Consider the following 18,131-nt stretch of genomic DNA (forward strand, 5'->3'; position numbering starts at 1 on the left):
AGTACTCAACGAACGCTCTAACACTCCGTACTCTACGGCACAGAAGTTTGGTGAGAGGAGGAGTTTAGCCTTAGCAAGTCAGTGGCTTTTCTGTTAATTTACTTCCGCCAGGGCACTGGTTACGAGTTCGTGGTCGTCTAGTATGTCTCTGGTGAACAGTATAGTGGTGAGTACTGTAGCCCAGATAACGGGCATCGGGCTGAAAATCTGCCGATTTACTAAACTTGAACGACTCATCCCCGGTTTCCAAATTGCGAGATCCATTGCCTAAATACGTTGGGACATTTAAATAACTCCATTCAGAAGCTGCTCTTCCTCGCACTTTTCAAGAGGTTCACTGCGGTTCTTAACGGCGTGAGTGAAATTCACTGTACACGTTCACTGCACAGTTCACTGCGCATTCGCACCTGTGGTGCCGGTGAGCGCTTGCGTGTCGCCTGCGGTGCAATTCTATGGGGGGGAGGGGGGGGGGAGGAGGAGGGGTTCAATTTATGTTTTTCGAATCTAAGCACCGATTTACCTTTGGGCAGGGGTGGCTGGAGCCTCCTCTTTTGGCGATGATTTCGGTTAAGCAACCTGGTAGCCGTCGAGTAGTTTTCTCTTCATTAGGGCGGTAGTAAAAAAATATCCAACATAATTGAGCTGCTCTGCTCTAATAGGATGGTAGTCCCGGAATTTCAACTAATATCAGTTACCAGACTGAAAGTGTGGCCTGCCATATACATTGGAGAGTTTCAGTTATTTTGCGAAGGTTGCAATTTAAAAAATCTCGCACACCCTTTCACAAGTTTATAGGGCAAAATATCGACCTTTTCTTCGGCTTTCGCGTGTTTATGCTTTGTGACAAAAACCATTTGAATATATAAAAAGCGCTCAACACTCACTAAGAAATTCGTGAATGCTCACCTTTTACCCAAGTCTCAATTATATTTATATTAGAGGTTGCTTAGGCAAGACCCGTAAAGCTGTTTCAGACATGGGTCGCCTAATACAGCAAAAATTCGTTCTGTATCTCAACGGCCAGGCAATGTAGTGAGTAAATTATAAAAAAGGCTTTATTCCTTTTCTCTCTCTCAATGTGTAGCTTTAAAATTCCAGGCATGCTGGGTATCTACAGCACGATGGAATTAAAGTCGCAAAGTTTTAGGACTAACCCCAGCAGTTTGGCTGTCCTTTATAATACCGGTTAGGCCTTTTCCGTGTGTAAAGTGGGTAATTGCAAACAATTTTGCGTACGGCATAGCGCCATCGTAGGGCAAAAATCTATTTAATCGACTTTCCGCATTTCTACAAGATGAGAATTATCATCGAAACCAGTTCGATGTATCAGTCGGTGGAACACGTATTGAGAAAGCTCTAAACAGAACCAATTTACTCTTAAATGCAGAATCACAATTTACGGATTAATTTGGAAAAATAGTGAACATAATTTGATAAGATTGTGTGGGCTACACAAATCACCAAACGCCACCTCATTGTATAACTGGCCGAGTGAGATACCCCGAATTTGCGAACGCACGATTACAGCCTTTTCCTCTCGCAGGTGTGGAAATTGACTTGTAGTGAAACCCACGCTGTCATAGAAATGTAGAAGAATAAGAAGAAGAAGAAGAAGAAGAAAACGACTTTGTTTTTCAGCAGACGTCGTTACAATTCCTGCTGAAGGGGCAGGAGCCAAAGGCATTCAGTGCCTGACGAGGGCTCCTGACCGTCTGGAGGGCTCCTGACGCCCCAACATTCAAATCTTTGGAACGGCAGCTTCAGCTGGGCGTTAATGAATATTCAGTCAGTCAGTCGGGCATATTCTAGGTTTAAGTGTAAGTGTGAGTGTACTTCCCGCTGCTTCGACGCGTACGCGGCGGGAAGAAGGCACAGGGCTCACAATCAGGTGAATTTCTGGGGATATGGAAGTGGCCAGTTCAAGCTTTATTAACTGAAGTCGTAGAAACAACTCACAACTCCGAAGTTTTTTTTTTTTTCCCACAGAAATGTGGAGCTTTTATTGCGACATATTCCGCTCCCGCCCGAATGATGCGTAGATAAAGCGCATATACCGTTAGAAAAGCAGGTGCAACCCACCTTCTACTCTTAATCCCTTGGCAGGAAACTTTGTTCGGTCTTGACTACCTCATCGGGATCACTTGTCCTCTGAGTTGTTGTTGACTTGTTCTTTTCTGGCTGTTCCTTGTTAGGGTGATTGTAGTATGGCCGGATAACGGGAAGACGCAAACAAATGACGTTGCCCACCCTCGGAATTGCAAACGAAACTTAACCTGGCATCGGCTGCCCTCCACGCTGAGTAAAAATACAGCGTGGAAACTGGTCGAACACCTAAGATCAAGTATAAAATGCCCACTTTGTCCGCCACGTTGCGCGCCTTCTCTAGTTCGACTACTCTAAAACTTCTCCGCAGAGTCCTCACCGGGTAGAAACAAAAAAGCCGTGGTTCCCGCCACCTGTATTTCATTCGGGAAAGCTTCGACGAGGTACGTCGCCAGGCCTGCCTAGGTCACGTGGAAAAAAATATTCAGGTGACTTGGGAGACTCTTCCGATGATTCTTCAGAAGAAGGTCGCGGTGGCTCTTGGCCCGGTCCAAGCCCCCATGTCTCATACAGCCCACTCGGACGCGAACTGGGGGCATGTTGTCTGGGTGGAGGCGACCCAGGTTGGCCCCGTACATCCGGCGTTTCCTGGTTTGGTGCGTACTGCGCCGCCGAATGGACGCGATGACGCAGCTGACTGAGAGGTGCCTGGCCTGTTGAGAGAGGTAAAGTACTGCCCTTCCTGGTTGACAACTGAACCGATGCTGTCAAGCCTGAATAACGAATAGGGATGCCCTTATTCTCAGCAGACCTTTCCGCAGGAGCTGATGATTCGCGCTGGCCCCCTTTCAGTTGAAATTGTCTCTGCGGCATCTCCATAAAATAAATGGGGTTACGGGCTCCTTCAGCTGAGCTCAGCATCTTACGGCGCTGATTTTCAGCGAAGGAACTCTGCAAGCGCTCTTGCATACGCGATCGAAGACGCTCCAGAATCATTTGCCATTCGCGGCCTTCAACTTCTCCGCGGCCGCTTGTGTGGGGGGAAGAACCTGCAAATAAAATCGGTGTTTCTTGAGAGGGAAGCAACTTTACAGAAGCTTTGTTTCCAAAAAAGAAACTGCGAATTCTACTGTACGCTCCGAATAATTAATTTTGCTTTAATTAAGCCGCTTATAACTGTCCGAGCTACACCTATGAAGTATCGTGTACAGCACTATAAGCGGGATACTTGGGGAGTTTGCTCGTATTCCCAGCTTGAACCTCACGGATATAAACAGGCCAGAGAGCAGCATCAATTTTGTGTTTCCGCTGGGCCCTTTGAAACACGTGAAATACAAGTTCAAATCTTCCCGCACGTATAATATCTATACTAAGAGTAGCGTTTCACAAAGCTCTGCAGTAAGGATCTTTTATGTTTGATCGCTCCGTACGTTAACATTGGCCCCAGTTTCCAGATAGGATGCTACAGGAAAAAAAAAACTTTCCACATTAATCACGTGTAATTAGCATACAATCGATTAAACTCCCGCGTGCACCAGCTGCAAAGGTAGCATTTCGCGCTTTGCACTTTTGTTTACTTTTTAAAGCTCCTGCTATTTTTGTATGAGATTTTATTTTCCCCTTCAAGGTATTCTAAGATGTAAGTGCCTTGCTCGTATTATTGCGACTAGCCTTCTTTCATTGCTTGCCTTATTTTTTCAACAGCTTTATCCTTTACAATAAACTGGAGTTCACCCATCTTTTATTTTTGTTCACAACTACAGTACTTCCCGGAAAGTCTCCGACATGACCCGAGGCATCCACGCCATTACACATTTTACACCTTTGTTTACTGCTTAACAGCGGAGCCCTTATAGGTTTTCTTCTTGTCAAACCAGCGTGTGCCGACTGAAGGCATGTCTACCAATTTGACGGTAAAGCCAACTTTCAGGGGAGTGCTTTGTTGCTCTCAACACAATGTGCGTATCCTAGAAAAGTAATGGTAAATTACCCGCTATGATAACTCTATTAGTACACCGAGTTTTATTTACTTGTCATTACTGGGTACTTCAAAGAGAGGTTGTAAATGTGCAGAATTCTATGCTGCTGTGAATGCAATGTGATCCACGAAGAACGCACGGTTGAAAAAGAAGGGGCTATCCCGAAACAGATGATATGACAAATAAACCCGCTACGATGACTGTAAAGTTACGCCTAGTTTTATTTACATTTCGAGTGTAGGCGACTCACAGTAACGTACTAAATATTCTTGAATTATAGTTTAAATACTGTCGAAACATAAGATTGAAAAGAAAAGATGCGGATATCCCCGTGTTTTTTTTTTTTTTTTCATTCAGAGTAATGCTCTAGGCTTTGCAAGTTTTGTTCGGCAAACTGATTAGGAGCACTGCTCAATTTCAAACCGACGTATTATGTTTCGCCCACTTCTATGACTGCAATCTGCTTCGCTGACCAGCCTTCTTCACTGAGCGTAACGGCAACGCAGGTTTTAATAATTTTCGACATCTCAAGTACAAGTTTTTCTTACTCACCCACCTTGAGGAGGTAGTATTTAACTTTGCATTTTTTGAAATTATAAAAAAGCAAGAACTGCTCTGTAACGCAATTTGTGTTTTTTTGTTATCATCATCGCTGTTATCAACATTTATATAGGATTGCTGAAGGAAGAAGGCCTCTCCTACTGTCCTCTACCCGCTCCTGTACTGCGCTGGTAATCGCCCATAACTCAAAATGGTCATCTAGTCATCAACCTTTACAGCAACTCACCATGTAAATCAACTCTTTCGCCTTTGTCTATATTTTCTCCTCCACTGTCTCTTAAAAATCAGTCGGAGCGTGGCATTCTGCCATATATAAAAAAATTGGCTCGATACACGCTGTGAAGGCGATTCGAAAGAAAAGCTTCAAACGAAACCCCCGACAATTTCCCATGCGGCGTGACTTGAATTGACACACGTGGCTCTACAAAGAGGGAAACCAGAGATTCTGCCAGCCGTTACCTGGAATTCACGGAGGTGGGGTCCCGAACAAGCAGCGTAGGCCACGGCCGGGCTAGAGCGGTGGACGCCGCCGCCGTAGCCCGGCCGTTCGTCGGGAGAAAGAAAACAGAGAGGAGCATCTTTCGAAGGGTGAGACAGCGGAACCTAGCCATCCTGATGTGCTAGCTCGGGCCTACACCACCACGCGACACGCGCCGACACCCAAACTATTCGGCATGTGAGCTTAGTGATTCTCATTTATGCCAATTACAACTAGTTAGTTTAGTAAGTTTCAGAATTGCCAGAAAGCTGAGTGAACTTTTATAATTGCTCTTTATCAAAACCAGTTCCTCCTTTTGCCTTTCGTAATATCTCTTAAAACACAACCGAATTGGTATACACGAATTTAAAAAGCGGAGTCCTATTCGTGGCAAGCAGTGCGCAAAAGGTACTGTTTCTCTAGCGGTCAGGTGTCTGTATGTGGCCTCTACATTTTTTTCCCCGCCGTGCAAACCAAATCTTAACGTACCTTTGGTGTACAACCACCTAATTCCCTAATTCCGTCGGGTCCTGGTTACCCAGGAGGGGCTGTCGATCAAGTTAATCAAGCCATGCGAAGGAAGTGCGCAATGGACGCGAAGCTGTGGCAAAACAGGCCCAAGACAGCCGTCGGTAAAACAGACGACAAAACCGTACCACCGACGCGCCTGACGGTGAGGAGGCGCCTCCGTGCGGGCAACGCTGGGTAAATTCGCCACGCCATCTACAGTGTGCCCCTTGAGTGAAATTCTCCGCTCCCTCTCCCCCAACGCCGCCGCTGCCTCCGCCGCGTTGGGAGTTTATTCTCCCGCACGCCGCGAAAGAACCCTTGGCTGGTAGAGGTGGAAAGCTTTGCTTTAAAAAATAACACTTTTAGCTTTCCAAAACATTGCTCCACTGAACGTGCGTAACAATTCCCACGCGGTCACTGCACACTACGTACAAAGAGACTGCATAACCTGAATTGCTGCCACCTTCTACAAGGCCAAATCGGCTTTTGTACTGACTTAATTATGCCCAATCATGCGCATAGCCTGGTTCGATACCGTCACAGCAATACTAATTCAGGCACCAGAGTTTCATTTAGCCTAGCCAACTTATAACCCTTGAAGGTTTAACGCCACTATGAACTGTCCCTCCAGCCATATCACATGTGATGTCCACAGATGCCTAACGTAGTATTCCTATTCACGACAGGGTCCTTCCGCAAAGTTTTTGAGCGGCGGAATCTCCCGACTATCAACCACCTCTCTCAGGAAATTTTCACTAAAGTTGCGCCGCTTTGTCGTAAAGGGGAGATGTTTTGATAAATGGGTTTTCAGGGACAAGACGGCAACCAGGCCGTCATGCTGTGGCACGCGATATAATAGAATTGTAACCACGGTATTTTCCACTGCTACACCTCCCACCCCGCTTCCTTCAGATGTGCAATTTCTACCCAAAAAGCCAAACAAGAAGAAAAGCGGCATCGATGTCACCACTTAAGAAAACTTAACCGGCAGCCTCACTCTGCGGCGGGACGGCGAACCTGTTCTTAGCAAGAGGCTGGCCGAGGCCAGCCACACCCTCTTTATTATCTGAAAATAGCTTGCAACCAATATTAACCGTAACTTCTAATGCTTGAAGACGCTCACTTATGCTGGTATAAAGCACGTTTTTTGAATAGCGTTCTCGATTCATTGCTTTGCACCGATATAACAACGTTTCAAAGCACCCAAGAGAACTCCAGCAGGCTTTGCGTTTCTTTTCAAATATTTCTGTACAGCCTCCCAAATTTTTAATAATATAGCGGGAGCGTCACCGACCGGCATGTCAGCGCCTTATCACGGTGTTCATCAGTGAAATGGCCGAGAGTACGCGCATGCGGATAGGGGAATCTGCTGGTGAATATCGTCTGCTACGCTGTTTCCTTAAGAGTGGTACACCCCCTGCACCTGCATCTGAGTGACGTTATTCCCCACGCTACATAGCTACCTTTGGCACTAACGAAACGTCCTTGCAAGACTAGAAAAACAGAGGGTGTGTTGCCCTGAGAAGAACAGCGGAGCAGACGACGCTCACACAACAGACAGTTCTATGCGCGTGCACGTACCCTCGCTTACTTTACCGGTGGACACTGTGATAAGGCGCTGACATGCGGATCGGTCGTCGCTCCCGGTATATTATTAAGCGTTTAGGAGGCTGTACATGGTGTAACTGCTAATTTATTACTTTTTAGCACGGACTGTGTAGGTAGGGTCCCCTCTGGTACCTTATACGCTGCTACATTCTTTTCAAATACGTATGCGCCCCCCTGCTCAACTCCTCTTTCCCCAGTTTTCGCTGGCCGTCTTTTGCAATATTTTTACTAGTAATCTGAATTGACAGGGAAACCTGTGAAAATCCTGTGCAAACCCTGAAAACTTCTAACTTGACTTTAGTTATTCAGTTCACAGATTTGCTCACAATGTGGTTGCGAAATGCGATCTGTTCAATCTATAGTAATTACGTCTATCCTGTTAATTGTATGAGCTACCGCCACGGTGGCTCAGTGGCTAAGGCGTTGTGCTGCTGAGCACGAGGTCGTGGGTTCGATTCCCGGCCGCGGCGGCCGCTTTTCTGTTGGAGGCGAAAAGCAAAAACGCCCGTGTGTACGAGATTTCGGCGCACGATAAAGATCTCCAGGTGGTCAAAATTCATCCGGAGCCGTCCACTACGGCGCGCCTCATCGCCTGCGTTGCGTCGGCGCGTTAAACCCCACAATCAATCAATTAATTGTATGAGCATGAATCAGTTACACAGATCCTTATTATCATTGCACGCATCCTTCAGTCCAGACTGAAGGATGAAGAGACCCATACCGAACGCGTGAAGCAAGTCAAAGTAGATTTGACCTGCTACCTACACACACAAGGATGCACAAAGGGAGAATAGCATACACAAAATTTAAGGTGGACAGTTAAATACTTTCAAAATATGTTGTCAGGAGGATGTATATCACTTGATGCTAAACAATAACATAATCTTGTGCGCGCACACTGCAGCAGCAACAGGGACTATATATATATATATATATATATATATATATATATATATATATATATATATATATATATATATGCCCAACCAAATTATGTTTCATATCGATGAACATAATTTTTAGGCAACATAAGATGCAAGTGATACCTACATAATTACCGCTTGTGCAAATACGGTACTATTTATATTTTGTATGCTCCAAACAGTATCAATGAGCCCTATTATTAAACGTTAAAGTTTACAGGTACAGTCATCATCTGCTATGGTATTTGGAACAAGCTTTCCAACGAACTTGGTGACTTTATAATTGCTATACAGCCGCAAAAATTGACGACAACATGAAAGAATACTAGAGCAAATTCGTTCTTCCTTCCATTATCTTTATTTCGTACATTATTTTGCACTTTCTAAAATGGTCCTAAACTGTTGTTACATGACTAGATTGGTTTACCGTGTCTCTCTTCCACGTCAGGTAAAACAACCGCCTTCAATAGTCGCAAAAGAATATTTACCGAAGACGATAGCCGAATCCTGTAAAACATTTGAGGGAATCAATACAATTCAGAACTAAAACCGCTAAACATAATTTAGCCATGCAAAAATATATTTCGTAATCAAGTGAAGCCCATACAAAGAACGTCAACTTATCCCAACAATTACTGCCGCACCCTAAAATACCCTGTTGTTCTGTTGATCTATTTTACTCGAGAAACCAACAAACTTACAGAGCCTAGTTCCAATGAGTATTTAATAGTTTGATATGTAATATCTTAGTTCATGCTTAAACACGATGTAATGCTTACCGAAAACGGGGAGGCTACTTGAAGCCGCCGCAAAAAGTATGTACCAAACAATCATGGTTCTGGAGTCTGTAAGCATAAACAAATTCAAATTGTTTTTAGGCCTAACTCATATTCTTAGACATCAATATCTAGCAGCTTTAAACCTTCACTTCGTACCTACTATGAAAGTACCTAATTCTGCCTTTACCACTTCCCGGGCACAAAATGGGCACGTATCGCAGTGCCACCCGACAAATACAAGCAGCTGTCTTTCCAAAATAGGCTGCAATTATATTCTCCCAATGACCAAGTGCCGCAAATTTCAAATAGCTTCCAGACAAAAGTTACACATACGTCCGCCTTTACTACTAAAAGAACAGATAAAAAATGAAAAGTTTACCAGACTTTTTCAGTTTCGCTTCAGGCAAGTGCGTTCTGTAGGCTTGCTGTTTCACCGCCCCTGGAGTGCAAAACCTCGCCTAAGCGCGCTATGCGTGGGTGTCGGTGAGCGCGCTTGCTTGTAGCTAGTTTCAAACATATACCTCGCACGTCAGACGCGACTCACAGTTTTCTTGTACCGGAAAAAGCCGTCAGTTCATAATGTACGCTTCTTGGACACTTGACACCAAGCAACCGTGTCGACAACAAAAGGAAATGCTGTCAAGTGGGGAGTAAAGAACAATGCTGGTTGTCTGTCCCACCGTGTTATGTGACAGTCATGTTATTTGCGGCTGACCAAGTGTCAGTGACGTTCGGAATGCGCAACAATCGTGAAGGGTAAGGGTTGAAACAAAACTGGTGTCTTGCCAGTGGAAAAAAAACTGTACAAGCAGTATTCGCGAGGCATCTATAGCCCCATTTATATTAACTCTATTAGTGTAACTACAATACGGCATCCTTAAAAATCAGGGTACTTTCCCTCCCCGGCATTCTCTCATATACAGTGAAGACATTGAATTAGTCCGTATTTCACTTTTATGTACGCGTTTCTATGTGCACTGAAGGCATAAGAGCATTCGCTCATACCCCTAATATAGATCTTGCGACATGGCGTCTGGGTTGTCTCAGTTGCAGACTAATTTTTGTTCGTAAATGAATGACTTAAGTTTTCAAACACTCCACCTTTCGACTGAGTCTGACACGTTTCGTAGACAGTTTCACGGAAATTACCGCGGCACTTCCGGGATCATGATCCAGCAGATTATCGGGAAGAACTGAGTAATTTTGTATCACAAAACAGATGGCGGGCTTAGGTTACTCGCTCTAGTATCATCATCATCTCGAACTTTTGTCGAAGGCTTGATTCTTAATACTAGCACTAATGAAACGCAGTGGCTCGCCGCTCGCCTTCATACACGATTCGACTGCGCTTTTGCACCGAAACATAACACGTGCCCAAAGCATCAGCTCAAAAAATAGGTTGAGGGAAATCCCACTCTTTGGTAATGCTAAAAAAAATGTAGCCCAACTGAATTTTATTCAGGACTCTCTATCCATCTTATCTCTTCAGCATATTGGGAATTGCAGAGAACCGGGACAAAAATCTCGTTCTTTTCAGTTTACGGCAGGCACTTCCAATTTGCAAGTAGACGTGTTATTGTTATTAATATGCAAACTATTTATCAATACTGCCTACTGCAGTTGCCAATTTCTCGCGTGCGTCGGGGATCATCCAGATAACGGGTTTGGCTTCATTCCAGAGTAGAACTAAAATCTCGAATGTGAGCCGCCAGTTGGGCTCTCCTATAGTTTTGCAACCTGTATACAACTTTCCCTTATATCCCAATAATTCCTGCGAGCTTACGGGAATACAAAGAGTCGCTTCACACAGCTTTAATAAAAGGAGCGCTGACCCGAAATTTTCGTGTTACCTTTTTCAGCTATATGGGTACGTACCAGCCCACCGTAAAATGGCACGTTAAACGGTCGGTAGCAGCTTGAACAATTATTTACAGCCTCGTTTATTCATGCCAGCTTCTGCTTCGACAAAATGAACGCCAGGGCGGCCGCCATGACTGGATGGCGCTAGTGACATGACCATTCTCTTCGCACCACTGCCGGCTGGACGCGCACGCCCAGACCGAACGTGGTTCCCACCATCCCCACGAGGCGGCATACATGACGTCAGTCTCTCAACCCATGACGTCATATACAGGCCGGAGCAGGGCGCGCCAACCGCACCCAGCGCGTTGGCCATGTCACGGGGGCCCTCACGTCGGCAATTATGGACCAGGAGGAGCAGATGGTGTCAAGCTGCTGCCGATTGCGAAAGGGTGTTCGTTCTGAGCTTTCTCGTGCTCGCCAAGATTAAAATAAATTAAAAACATGCCAACCTAATACTTACTCTTGAAATTTGTTGGAAGAAATCTCTACATGCAAAGTAAGCATTGTACATGGTTATCTCAGCTTTCGAATTCCCTATCAGAATTCCTTTAACATTACCCCGTATCTATGTGGTACGTCTCTTTTATGCTATTGCTGCTGAAAGAACTATGCAATAAACGTGGAAAGGACCTTGCGCAAAGTTAAGTTACGTGTAAGCAGAACTATGAAATAGTAATGTCAGCGTTTCGTCTTTTCAGATATTTTGTGCCCAAGAGCTGAAACTCATACAGGGTAATTTATTTTAAGTCGACACGTATTTTAAATTAGGCGTTAAGATCTACGTAAAGACCACCGCTACAGTAAGTTGTGCTTTAAGAGGGACGCTCATTGAGGAGGTAACTGTTCACGTCGGTGGCTTAATTACAAAAATTGATTAATAATTTTTCAGTGGCTCCAGTAAGAAGACACGTTTCTATTGAAGAGTTAGGCGCAATCTTGTTTCTACACCGTTTCATTTGGCAGAATTCTTCTAGCGCAGTAGTACGACGTCCGGGCACGACAGCCCGGACTAGGGCTGTTTAGAGAATAAAGTTTGTCTCTTTCTCTCTCTCTCTCTCGCTTTATTTTATGTCATTTGGTAGGAAAATGATTCATTTTTTAACCTCGCACAAGTTGATTCAATGCACTTAAAGTTCCTTTCGACAATTTGTGTCAACTAAACATTCACTATAACAGTGAAGAAAAGAGGGTATCTGTCTGCCCCTGTGATGAACCACACCGAGGCAATATTTATTGATTACAGAACGAAATACATAGAAAGTTACGCAATGAAATCAATTTTGTACAGTTTTTGGAAGTAAGGGTTCTGCCGTCTGTATCAAGATGAGGCCGTAGGTGAAGGCTGCTTCTGCAACCTGCGAAAAGAAACAATCGTGATGATACTTTTTTTTCAACGCTCCTGAAGAAACATTGTCAATCCAAGAATGTTTAAAATATTGCGAATCAGCGCATTCTTTTTTGATTAGATGGATTCGAAATGTATATTGCGACTGTTACAGTTGTACGCAGAATACGGAGCTGAGACCCCAGCTCAAATTTTTTGTCTGCTGGCGTTCTTCAAAGTCCCGGAACCTTTGTCTCTTTACACTTTGTCTCTAATATACCAGCTTTGAACAAGCTCATTCAATTTGCAGTCGTCGATAGATTTCACCATAATAATTTACAAATAGCGTAGCAACAATCTTACAGGAATACAACAAGAATAAAACAATTATTTCATAAAATATGCAGCGGGGAAAAGGAACCTTGGATTACCGTTAGTTGTTCTATACGCCTGATACAATATTTATTGAGCAGAAATGACGAACAGTGGAGCTTTTATTTAGCTTCAATGACGATTTCAAGAAATTTACCAGATATTCTAGCGTTCCGTTAGAATGGATAATTATATTTGACTGATACAATTAAACATCTTAAACAGAAATTGCAGTACTTCATAGGACGTCTTGCATGAAGTAGTCACGCTGTGTGGCGTATCTAACAGCAGTTATGCCACTTGCAGGACTTCCAGGTCCTCAGAAAAAGTCGCCGGGAAATTTCCGGAAGTAGCCAAAGCGGCAGCCACCCGCAAGTGAATGTTTAAAAACCGCCAAGAAAAGTTGCCGTTTTCAGCAAGGTGGTGCTAGTAAGTACGTATTGATTGCCTCCTCGAAAAAAAAAAAGAAAAAGATGGCAGAAGTTTCAACTAGTAGTAAAGCGTATCACAAATTCTGTTCGTTTACTGAGGGGTAGGAAACCAACAGCGGTTGACTATATTCAACAGCGGTTGAACAAAAGAGGTCGAATATGTAGAAGGTTGGTTTAGGTAAAGCTTTCAAAAATATAAAGGAATTAGAACCGGCGTTCACTGTACAACCCAATTTGTAACTTGTGCTGCCTTTTTGCATTCCCGGGCCCATTATATATCTTGAAAGAAACACACACAGCGCGCAAAACAACAGGACGAAAGACGGAGGGATGTACAACACAAGCGTTGTTTCGCGCGCTGTGTGTGTTTCTTTCAGGATGATTTACCAACTCGCCCAACTTTCGGTGTTACTCCATTATATATCGTCATACACACTTCCCGACAGTATGCACGAAGTCTCAAGCTCCAGTAATCATCGAAACATTACAATTTTAACCCGTGTCTTTGTTTGAAGGATTTGAAGTTATTCATACGACATCGGGTGCCCGATATTAAAAAGAGTGAGGCAAATTTCAGCTTGTGCTGGTGAGAAGCACGGTAAGGTGGTGTGTTTGAGTGATTCTGTTAAGCCCTATTCTAGATTTAACCTGATAAACATCGTCTCCCTAAATGTTTCTTCGGTGCTTTTTGTGCAGTTTGTCTCGACGGCTGAAACGCTCCGAAGTGTGGCTTCGGAAGGGCCCAGAAATATGTAAAACCAGCAATTCCTAAAGAAGCCAGAAAGCAGAAAAGTCGCCACACCAAAATGTCTGTCGACGCGAGCCTGGAAAAGTCGCCTTTTGGCCAACAAATTCCCAAACCTGGCAACTTTCGCCAAAGGTCAAGTCACACAGTTCGCTATGCCGCCTTTTAGTAGAAACTGATCGTAAGCAGTCAGTTTTACTTATCTGCCATGTAACACCCCAAGTATTAGCCCTGCGCCTCGTGATGATCATCCTCGCTATCATCAATTTTTATATATTCTGTGCAATCGACGTTGGGGGTTTTCGATTGAAGGCCATTAAATATGTCTTTCTGCGTAGCGGTTACACGCTGGCAGCGGCGTGTCTGCAGAATAAGTGCTCTGAGTTGTAATATTTAGCGTCATCAATTTCTTAATATTTCGACGTACCAATTTGGCCGGGTGGGGTTTACACAAAACGTGATGTTGCCGAATGGTGCCAACTTGAATGGTCACTAATTTGGTGTTTGAAAGTGTACGCTTCCCGTGAATACTTCACTACCGAATAAAAGCTGACTGATGTACCGTCGTACGTCTGCGGCAAAGATTTCGGGGATTTTTGTATTTCCAACCCCAACGTACAATGTCTCTTGCCTTCCTGCAGTATATGCTGCATAAGTTACCTAAGTCTTGGGCGACAAATTCTCGTTCGAGCCAATCAATCAAGGGCAAGCGTTCAAACTGGTCTGAGATTACCCCGGGGTACCTTTATGGGTGTCACATATACGGTGCCTGGAAACAATCTCACTTCAACCCGTGTTACTATCGACAGATTGAGAATGTAATATATGATTAGTCTACTGTTTCGCTCTAATAACATTGCCTTTGGCGATGTTTGGAGCCAATGGGGGGAGCTCTTCACCATTTTCATACCTACAACCCAGGGGTAATCTCTAGTTGAAGATCGTGCTACACGTTACTTTTGTACGTATATAAAAAAAGCTGACCTATAGTAACCTCTTCTTCAGCATCTCAATTTACGATTACTGGAGGCGTGCTACACAGCTGGGTTCATATATACACGCATGGTTAATCTACATACCCTTGTTAGCCCAAGGCTGTAGTTTTCTCAGCATGGGCGCCTGAATACGTAACATCATAAAGCAGTCTTGAAAACTTACACCCCCACGTGAGTCCCATTGCCATCACAAAAGCAGATAGAAATAAAAATTGGCCGTTATTTTGTTATTGAAAAGCTGCTCTACGGTAACTTCCATCTGCTCTGTAAAGAGCTTTTTATGTACAACTCAAGAAAATCTGGAATATGTACACCGAGGCAGCCAATTTTTGCCCGAATTCCATTTCAGTGGCTATGAAACCTGAGGGTTTATCGATAGAATTCGTGCAAAGCAAGCTGCGGGATCAGCCCCGAAAGTTGAGCACTCTGCCTGCACCTACAATCCAAGGTCTCTTCTAATCTCGCTGAAAACGTATTGCCGAAGAGTTGCCTGCCAGACTTTTTCGATTCCCGACAGACATAACAAGATCCTAATTGCAGCGTCAACGTTTGCGTGGCCTAGCTTGCTCTGATACAACCTTATCGTAGTCTTTCTCGCTATGCGTAGCTTTTACAGACGGCCACTTCCAACTCGCCAGAATTGCCTTTTTTACACCTTTTTCTATGTATGCACTCGTTTTCCATCGGGCTGGTGCATACTAAGGGCCGCATTTAGCAAGACGCATACAGACGTCGACATAACCGTGTGTTGTGGCCCTTTGGATTTAACCGCCTCTTTTGTGAAAGGCAAATGAAGTGTCTTTTGAGCACAAGTTACCTCGGGCAACAGCTGCACAAACATATATGTGTGGCCGGCTGAGTTTCCTGATGGTTCCTTGGTTCTGTTTTTCTTTCTCAATATCATTCCTTTCTTTATATATATTCCCTCATTAGGTCAAGCGACCCTCCGTGCTGTTCCTTTTTCGCTAACTTCACTCTACTTGTTCCTTCCTTGCTTGCTTGCTTGATTGTGTGCTTTCTCTGCTTGCACAAATACCCTGTTACGAGTGAACTCGTTTTCTTTCGTGACACTGTCGGGAAGCATACTCATGTTTCCTGAATCCTGCTCGGAGTTTTGATGAGCATGAATAGAATTGTGTGGCACAGCGGTATCTGTCCTCGGTCCAGCATTTAATTTTGTTTATCCTCACGTTGTGCAAAACTATCAACGAACCGTCTTGTGTGTAAAAAGCATGTGGCAACATTCAGCGGGGAATGAACAGTCGTGTTCAGTACAGAAGCCAATTTCTCTCGTCAGTGTTGTGCAAATGTGTTATCCGTTAAAATACGTGCGACCCGCCGCGGTGGCTTAGTGGCTAAGTCGTTGCGCTGCTGAGCACAAGGTCGCGGGTTCGATTTTCGGCCGCGATGGCCACTTTTCTGATGGAGGCGAAAAGCGAAAACGCCCGTGTGTACAAGATTTCGGCGCACGTTAAAGATCCCCAGGTGGTCGAAATGAATCCGGAGCCCTCCACTACGGCGCGCCTCATCGCCTGCGTTGCGTCGGCGCGTTAATCCCCACAATCAATCAAAATACGTGCGTCGTAAAGAAAAAACTTTCGAATGTGAGATTCATTGCGCAATGCGTAGCGAAATCGAATATTTATCTAAATCTATTGCTAGGACCAGGGAAATGACTACACAGGGTTATACAGCACATTTGAGATATAAATTAAACATTGGGGATCACAATTCAAGCAGTATTTGAAATACTGAGATGCATTTATATTTTGATAAGATTACATGTTGCACTCACATACAGCAGGGTCCTGAAATTGATGACGAAGAATCCGCCTCCTTTAAGACACATATCTGGTGGTTCGATGGTGTTGTGCAAAAAATTCGCCTGCAAAAGAACACTTGCGTTTTGGCCTAAAAAAATAATGTACGCAAATATGCCTTTAATAATACCCCCAGTGCAGCTGTAGACAACATTCCAAAATCTACCCAACTCCTTACAAACCGAAGTGCAGCCTCTTGTGTAATTATTGAATAAGTAGGTGCCATCACCTATTTAAAATTACCTTCAGTCCTCCTTCGGAGACTGTGAAAACCTTCCTGCCCTCCAAGCGAGTTATTAGCAAAACATACCGAAAATTTGTCTCATTGGTGGGTTCTGCAGTAGAATTTAGAGCTGGTTATGATGAAGATGATAATGATGATTCGTATTGGTAAAATACACCAGTGTCACCAGAAGCCTTAATCTGCCAAGATATCTTGTTCAGGAATAAAAACAGGCCTGGCGCTTCCGGTGGGACACATAACGTTGATAAAACCTGTGGAAATACTACGCCGCGCTCTTAGCATCCACTTGAAAGATGACAAACTTTTTATTACTAAACATGCACACAATTGAGTTGGGACTGCATTTTTACGGCACAATTACGGGTCTTTGTAAAAATCGTGGCACTTCTGTGGCTGTGACGCAGACCGTCTGCTCAAAAAACCACACATATACCCCTAGGCTATCAAGCCTATTTTCTTTGTCGGTCCCATAGACTATTACGCGGAAAAAAAGACTTTCTTTAGCAGTATCCCCAAGCATTAAAGGGAGCATTCCAAGAGAACAAGTAGAAGGCGTTGGTGAATACGTAAAGTGCTGGACTTATACTTGTCTGTAATGGGTGGTCGCTCATTGCCGAATTACACGGGTAAATATAAAGTTCTTAATTCGTCGTTTTAGGAACATTCAACCCTATGGTTTCCTGAAATATGTAAAGTTTAAAATACATTCGTGTGGATAACTGTCGTGTATTTCTGCTTCAAACGTCGCCGTGTATTTTTTTTTTTTTGTTAGTGTTAGGCTGCTTACCTTGGATATCAAAGTTGTTGATATTCCGTTCGTGGCTGTGTCCGCCAACAGACATTTGATATTTTCAGTCTGAAAAGAAAAAGAAAAAGCTTGTGGAAACCCCGCATGAGGTTTTGTGCACGCTGCTTGCGATGACCGTAATAAGACGTTTAGGCTTGGATATATTGCGTTGATCAGCCAACCAAAATATATAACATTAGTTGCACGGATTGCTCTGGGGTTAATTTTAAGGTAGTGTCTATTATCATGGCCACCATGAGAATTACCGTCAGACATTTCTCAGGGCAGTCGCCTCCCATTGCCGAAGTACGCTACCCGGATATTCTATGAGATAAATATTCCCGAAAAAGCTGCGCTTGCAGCTGCCTCCGTGACGCTGTGGTACAGTGCTTGGTTTTAAACGAGAAGGCTCAGGTTTGAGCCCGACATAGCAATGTTATTTTTTAAGCTTTCGAAATTTTTCGGTCATCGCGATTTTATTAATGCTTGTTTTGCTCTGGTTTTTAATATATCAAAAGATTGACGCCCAGGACTACTATAATGGTTTGAATTACGCTTAATATAGGTTGTGTTCTGTGTCGTTGAGCCCGGTTAGACTAGGTTTGTTGCTTTTGAGCTGGATTAAGGCACGTTACGACGCGTTCGGTTGGGTTACGTTAGGTTCGTTGA

The 18,131-nt window shown here is 44.0% G+C and overlaps 2 long non-coding RNA genes across 2 annotated transcripts; both read right to left on the reverse strand.

Annotated features, from left to right (window-relative positions):
• Positions 1-1,980: 1,980 nt before the first annotated feature.
• Positions 1,981-9,377, reverse strand: LOC144145044 (uncharacterized). The gene is made up of 3 exons (XR_013317406.1): positions 9,261-9,377; positions 8,882-8,947; positions 1,981-3,092 (listed from the first exon to the last, which is right to left on the reverse strand). It is a non-coding gene; the product is annotated as an uncharacterized LOC144145044 (long non-coding RNA).
• Positions 9,378-12,029: 2,652 nt separating this feature from the next.
• LOC144146148 (uncharacterized) lies at positions 12,030-17,550 on the reverse strand. Its single transcript, XR_013317668.1, has 3 exons — positions 17,463-17,550; positions 16,407-16,496; positions 12,030-12,099 (listed from the first exon to the last, which is right to left on the reverse strand). It is a non-coding gene; the product is annotated as an uncharacterized LOC144146148 (long non-coding RNA).
• Positions 17,551-18,131: the final 581 nt, after the last annotated feature.

This window comes from Haemaphysalis longicornis, unplaced genomic scaffold (assembly GCF_048455015.1).
Source record: "Haemaphysalis longicornis isolate Haplotype H1 unplaced genomic scaffold, Haemaphysalis longicornis Haplotype H1 scaffold_7, whole genome shotgun sequence".
NCBI lineage: Eukaryota > Metazoa > Arthropoda > Arachnida > Ixodida > Ixodidae > Haemaphysalis > Haemaphysalis longicornis.